Source organism: Otolemur garnettii, unplaced genomic scaffold, assembly GCF_000181295.1.
Source record: "Otolemur garnettii isolate 467f Iridium unplaced genomic scaffold, OtoGar3 scaffold00014, whole genome shotgun sequence".
Lineage (NCBI taxonomy): Eukaryota > Metazoa > Chordata > Mammalia > Primates > Galagidae > Otolemur > Otolemur garnettii.
The window spans coordinates 18,448,303-18,456,147 of NW_003852409.1; positions in this window are offsets into that span (position 1 = coordinate 18,448,303).

The window sequence follows — 7,845 nt, forward strand, 5'->3', positions numbered from 1 at the left end:
GTGCTTCCAAGTATTGGTCTATTTCCTTCAGATTTTCATATTTCTGAGAATAGAGTTTCTTGTAATATTCATTAAGGATTTTTTGGATCTGAGGGGTCTATTGTTATTTCGTCTTTACTATTTCTGATTGATGAGATTAGAGATTTTACTCTTTTTTTTTCTTGGTTAGTTGGCCAAACGTTTATCTATCTTATTGACCTTTTCAAAAAACCAACTTCTGGATTTATTGATCTGTTCTATAATCCTTTTATTTTCAATTTCATTTAATTCTGCTCTAAATTTGGTTATTTCTTTTCTTCTGCTGCGTTTGGGATTGGAATGTTCTTCCTTTTCCAGTTGCTTGAGATGTCCCATTAAGTTGTTAACTTCCTCTCTTTCTGTTTTCTTAAGGAAGGCTTGCAGTGTTATAATTTTTCCTCTTAGGACTGCCTTTGGAGTATCCCAGAAGTTCTGATAACTTGTGTCTTCACTGTCATTTTATTCCAAAAATGTGGTAATTTCTTTCTTGATCTGGTCTCTGACCCACCTATCATTCATCATAAGGTTATTTAGCTTCCCTATTTTTGTATGAATTTTTAGATTCCTGTTGTTACTGAGTTCAACTTTTATTCCATAATGATCTGAAAAGGTGCACAGAATAATTTCTATTCTTTTAAATTTGCTGAGGTTAGACTTGTGACCTAAGATGTGGTTGATTTTGGAGTATGTTCCATGGGCTGATGAGAAAAATGTTTATTCAGTTTTGTTAGGATAAAATGTTCTGTAGATGTCAGTTAAATCCAAATGCTGAATGGTTACGTTTAAATCTCAAATTTCTTTGGTAAGCTTGTTGTTGGAGGAGCTATCCAACACTACCAAAGGAGTACTGAAATCTCTGATTATGATGGAGCTGGGAGAAATCGAGTTGTTCATGCCTATTAGAGTATCTCTTATAAATTGAGGTGCATTCTGATTGGGTGCATAAATATTGATAATTGAAATCTCATCATATTGAGATTTTTGTATTCAAGTATTACCCTTGACAAAAATAAAGTGACCATCCTTCTCCTTGCTTACTTTTGTTGGTTTAAAGCCTATTGTATCTGTGAATAAAATTGCAACACCTGCTTTTTTTCTGCTTTCCATTTGCCTAGAATATAGATGACCATGCCTTCACCCTGAGTTTATATTTGTCTTTTAAGGTAAGATGAGATTCTTATATGCAGCAGATATTGGGACTACTTTTTTGTATCCAGTCAGCCAGCCTGTGCCTCTTTAGAGGACAATTTAAGCCATTCACATTGTTGGAAAATATTGATAAGCCTGGTAAGATTTTGGGTATCAAGTTTTTGGAAGTCCAGTGTACATTTTATTCCTTTCACCACTGTGAAGGTTGGAATTTGATTGAAAATTTCTGAGTGAGTTTACTTTTGTGGTGGAGGATTGCACTGGTCATTATGGAGGATAGGTCTGAGAATTTCCTGGAGATCTGGTCTAGTTATGGCAAATGTCTTCAACATGTGAATGTCATTAAAGTATTTAATTTCTCCATCATAAATGAAACTCAGTTTAGCTGGGTACAGGATCCTGGGTTGAAAGTTGTTTTGTTTTAGGAGATTAAAAGTCGATGACCATCCTCTTCTAGCCTGAAAGGTTACAGCAGAGAGATCTGCAGTCATTCTAATATTCTTCCCCTTGTAGGTTATGGTTTTCTTATGTCCAGCTGCTTTCAGAATTTTCTCTTTCATATTAACTTTAGTCAAGTTAATTATGATGTGCCTGGGGGATGTCTTGTTTGGGTTGAGTCAGGCTGGGGTTCTGAAACTGTCTGCTATCTGAATTTCAGAAACTCTTGGCATGTCTGTAAAGTTCTCTTTCATAATTTCATGAAGAAGAGCCTCTGTGTTTTGTGAAGCAACTTCATCACCTTCAGGGATTTCTATAAGACAAATATTAGTTTACTTCAAATTATTCCAGAGCTCTCTGAGAGAGTGATCCATTTTTTTCTCTCCATTTCTCTTCATCCTTGCATGCTTGGGCATGGTCAGAAGCTTTGTCTTCAGTGGCAGAGGTCCTTTCTTCTGCCTGTTCCATTCTGTTACCGAGGGATTGTACCATATTTTTTAGATCTTTGAGGGTTACAACCTCTTGCCTCAGTGTTTCAAAATCTTTGGTCATTTTATCTTTGAAATCATTGAATTCTTGAGACATCTTTTGAATAATTTCTTGAGGTATCTTTCGAATAATTTCGTGAAATTGTAATTCCCTCCTTTCTTCCATTCTGTTAATCTTATTTGCTATCCAAATTCTAAATTCAATTTCTGACATCTTAACCATCTGTTTATGGATGGGATATTCAATTGCATCTGCCCCACTTTTCCTTGGGGGAGTTGATCTACTCTGGTTATTCATGTTGCCTGAGTTTTTCCACTGATTCTGCCCCATGCTGAATTTACACTGTTTGGAATCCGTCCCAGAACCGTTCCTCCAGTGGCTTCCACCAGAGAAGATGCCAGATTCCTCTGGATATCCAGAGAGACAGGGTGTGTCTGTCCAGAAAAGTGTCAGGGGTGTTAGCCTGATTATTCCTGCTGCTGTGGTTGCTGTTCTTCACCTGGGGGTACCGCTGCTCTGCTATGGTTCCCTCTCAACTGACCGTCCTCTCACAGTTCCTGGGCAATCCAGGCCTGGCGAGGGTGGTGGGAGCAGTGGGGAATCCGCCTGCCACCAGGGGAGCGTGGGGCTCAAGCAAGCAAGCAACAGGTTTCTGGCGCTCAGTGCCCAGAGAGGGTGGTGGGAGCAGTAGGGAATCTTCCTGCCACTGGGGGAGCATGGGGCTCAAGCAAGCAGCAGGTCTCTGGCCACCTGGCACCTGGTGAGGGTGGCAGGAGCAGCAGGAAATTTTCCTGCCACTAGGGAAACACAGGGCTTAATCAAGCAGCAGCTCTGTTCGCCAGCCACCCGGCAAGGGTGGCAAGAGCAGTGGGGAATCCACTTGCCACCAGGGGAACATGGGGATTTAGAAGTTGTACGGCTTCAGGGATGGGACAGGGTGCTTGGTCGCACAGGGTTAGGGGGACGCTGCTCTTGGGTCTCCCCTCACTTTCTCTGCAGGCTAGGGGGGAAGGGTGAATTGGAAATACAAAACGGCAGTGAAGACGTTAGTTTGATTTTTGTGCCTGGTGAGAGAGTGTTCAGAATCTCAGCAGAGTCCCTCCAGGGGAGTAGACCCCACTTCCTGCAGCTCTCACACATGTGGTAAGATAATAGGTCCTCGGTTTACCACTCGCCTGTAGAAACTTACAGGAGCAGATGAAGAGAAAATAAAGAGAAAAACACAAACTTCTTGCCGGAGGGGACGGACACTTTTCCTTTGGGATGAATTATGTACCTGTAGATTACTTTCTGGGAGTCGCAACTTGCCTCAGCAGAAGTTTCCTGCAGATATCACGCTTCTCTCTTGGTTGAGTTCCCAGTCTTCAACTTTGTTTGGTAATTTCTGGACATTATCCTTCCCTCTGGATAGGCGCTTCTGTCGGAGGCTGGTGCCTGTTGGTCATCTTGCCCCTCCCCCCCCTTTTTTTTGTATTTTAGGCATTTATTGAAAATTTACACTTGCCATATAAATGAACTAGACTCCTTAACTGATACACCAAGTTTCCACAAAAACTCAAAAACTGTCTTCCAGTTGGAGAGGCCTGGCAGTCTTTAAGAGACCACAGTCTGATCATATTCTCTGTCATTGCCCACAAGGGATAAGAAATGGCATATGGAAAAAGGTAGGCATATTCGTGAACACAGGTTGAAGTGGTGCTTTCTTCTTCATGTTTTATTCCCATCAGTCCTAGGCCAGAAAGTGAACCATGAGTGCTCTTAGTTCCTGGCAGCAGAATGAGGCAGAGGGTTCCTGGGCACAGGTTGTGGTAGAGCTTTCCAATCTTCTGGCCCCAGCGCCAGGCTGCTATATTTAGATGGTCTACTTTCAGAGTCTTCAATAACTGCTGCTCCCATGGAGGAGATATGACACAAACCTCTGGGGACCTTCTTGATTCAGGCGGTAAGCCTCCGAGCTATGTGTGGAGGTGCATGGGAGTTAGGGCATGCCTGCCTTTTAGCTTCCAGTCCTTGCCCATAAGAATATCAAGAGCCCTCTGGCACTGCCAAAAATTTTGAATTTCAGGAAACAGTATTTTTTCTGCTTTTCACTTTTAAGATCTTTAGATCAAGTTGAGAAAAATTGAAGAATTAGATGAAACATGGGGGTAGTGCCTGTGGCTCAAGGAGTAGGACGTTGGCCCCATACCCAGCCCTGGCCAAAAACTGCCAAAAAAAAAAAAAAAAAAAAAAAAAAAGAAACAGGTGTCATTAGGAAAGTATCCAAGCTGAGCCATGAAGGGAGCTGACCCTCACCTTGTGTTGGAAACTTAGCTCAGAAGCTATTGCTGATGGTGCTCTTACATTATTTTGTTGGAGTGTTTCTGTTGTTGATTTGATTGATGTCTGTGTGCATGGCCTTTCAGCCCTCCTTTTTCTCTATCCTATCTTTCCCTATGCTGCTGTATGCAAGATCTTTCTTAAATCCAGATGAGATCCTCTGTCTAATATCCTGTTTCCATTCCATTTTTAACCTGCAGATCTACCCTTATAACAAATCTTCAGGTACACAATGCAATTCTATCAACTACAGAAACAGTGCTGTGCAACAAATCTCCAGCGCTCATCAGCTCCCATAATGGAAACTTTATATCCATTGCATAGCAACTCCCCAATTCTCCTTGTACTCATCTCCTAGCAGCCACCACTCTACTCCTGTTCCTGTGAACTTGACTAATTTAGAGATTTCACATAAGTAGAATCATGCCTTATTTGTCCATCTGTGACTAGCTTATTTCACTTAGCATGATGGCTTCAAGTTTCATCCATGTTGTTGTGTATGGCAGGATTTCTTTCTTTCTTCTTTTAAAGCCAAATAATAGTCTATTGTATGTATGTACCCTATTTTCTTTCTTTTCTTTCTTTTCTTTTTTGACAGGTTCTCATTCTGTTACCTAGATTGGCTTGCAGTGGTATGATCATACTTCACAGTAGCTTCAAATACCTGGGATCCAGTGATCCCCTATCTCAGTCTCCTAGGTAGTGGACACTACAGGCATGCTACACCACATTTGGTTAATTAAAAAAAATTATAGAGACTAGATCTTGCTATGTTGCCTAGGCTGGTCTTGAACATGTGGCCTCAAGTAATCCTCCTCTCTTGCAAGCAATCCTCCTTCTTTGGACCAGTACAGAGTGCTAGGATTACAAGTATGAGTAATCAGCTTATATTTTCTTTATTGATTTATCTTTCAAGACATTTAGGGCCAGATGTAGTGGCTCACACCTGTAGTCCTAACACTCTGGGAGGCCAAGGCAGGTGGATCCCTTAACTTGAGAGTTTGAGACCAGCCTCAGCAAGAGTGAGACCTCACTAAAAATAGAAACACTAGCCAGGCACCCTGTTTCTCTATCTTGGCTATTGAACAATGTATATTTGCTGGAACATTGCTGAAATAAACATGGGAATGAATAGATCTCTTTGAGTTCCTGATATTAGTTATTTTATAATATTTACACCCAGAAATGAGATTTCTAGGTCATTCTACTTTTAATTTGTTTTTCTTTTTTAAAAGTACAAATTTTTATTTACAGGATAAATTATAGGGATATGATGTATAGCATTGTGAATATAGTTAACAATATCATGTTGTGTACTTGATATTAAATAACACTCTCTTAAGTAGATTAAATGAGTAGACCTTAAACATTTTCATGCCTCCCCCAAAATTTGGCAACTTTTGTGTTAACCATTATTGAAAGTGTTCTCGGAGCCCTCTGATCCGAGATGCAAGGCAAAGGAACTGCAGATAGGATGATTTGAAGGAAAGTCGAGACTCGCTCAGGTCAGTGACCAGGCCTGACTTTACTTATTATCTTATATACTCTTAAACATTCAGTAAGAATTAACACAGATAAAAAGAAGTGAAGTAAAATTAGGAAGCTACCATTAAGATTACAATTCAGTGTGAAGGCTGAGGAACACATATACAATTGATTTTGTTTTGGGTAGACTGGGCCTGCCAAACAACAATGATGGCTGCAACTAAAAAATGGCCAGGTGTTGTGGTGGGCGCCTGTAGTCCCAGCTACTTGGGAGGCGGAGGCAGGAGACTCGCTTGAGCCCAGGAGTTGGAGGTTGCTGTGAGCGTGATGCCATGGCACTCTACCCAGGGGGATAGCTTGAGGATCCGTCTCAAAACAAACAAACAAACAAACAAACAAAAAAACATAAAGGAGACTGATTGTCTGTTCTAGCTGGCCCAAACCAAAACTAGAGATTATAATGTTAATGAAGGAAGAAGACAGAGAAGAAAACCCAACGTCCCAGGACATGTCTTCAAGCTTCCAGCTGCAACCCCAATCTAGCTCTCCAGATCTCTTTGTGAGAGTATTTCTGCATATCTATAGGCCACCCACAAAAACTCGATCTTCAAAGAAACCTTTACCAGAGCCATTCTCCTGGAGGAGCACGTGAAGTGAACTGCCTTGTCTGAGCATAGGGTGCTTATCTCTACACTTTATACAATGTATACAGACATCAAATCATCAGGATGTTTACCTCAAAAACACAGAATACAAATTTAAAAAAATTCACACATCAGGAAGAACAATCAATCAAATGAACATATTATACATTCTCAGTAACCCGCATAACTAAATAAACAAAATTTTAAAATGATTATTATTAAGGAATAATAATAGTCACAATGTACTGTATGCTGGACAATGTTCTAAGCTTTGGTTTTCAGTTAAAAACCCTGTATGGAAAATAGTTTATTAAACTATTTTATATATATGGAAATTGCACATATACAGTTTACTTTTTATTTATTTATTTATTTTTGAGATAAGAATCTCACTTTGTACTAGAGATGGGGTTTGCTTTAGCTCAGGCTGGTTTCAAACTCCTGAGCTCAAGCAATACACCCACCTCAGCCTCTCAGAGTGCTAGGATTACAGGTATAAATTTCTAATCTTTGTTTAGGATAGGAAAGTTTTTTTTTCTTTTGAGATAATCTCATTTTGTTGCCCTCATTTTGTTGTAAAATAGAGTATTGTGGAGTCATTGGTCACAGCAACCTCAAACTCTTGGGCTCAAGTGATCCTCCTGCCTTAGCCTCTCAAGTAGCTGGGACTATATGTGCCTGCCATAATGCCAAGCCATTTTTTAAAGATGGGGGGGTCTCCTGCTTGCTCAGGCTGGTCTCGAACTCCCAAGTTCAGGCAGCCCACCTGCCTTAGCCTTTAGAGAACTAGGATGACAGTCATGAGCCACTATGCCCAGCCAAGAAAAACTCATAATGTAAAATATGTCATTAGATTTCTTGAAAATTACAAAATGAAATATCTAATATTTAATGTATAATTTAATATTTAATTAAAGGGAGATGCTTTGTATTTTGATGAAATTACAGAGTCTCAATTTCTGTAGAATAACTTTTGAAATCTCCAAAGAATTAGAAATTAATAAAACAGAAAATATGTGACATTTACTGCAGTATTCCTGAACTTCTAAACCAAATAACTCTACATACACCCTTATGTTCACACACTTCTGACATAAGGCAAAAGCAGATCCATTTTTAATTTTTAAGGAGTCATTTCATTCCTTCATGCTGTCTTCCCCAGGGATTGCATTATTTTTCATTTACATACTGTATAAAAGTTCCATTTTCTCTGATCCTTGACAACATTTGTCCTTTTTTAAAAATCATAACCCTTTTAACACGTGTGAGGTGATATTTCATTGTGGTTTTGACTTGCATTTAC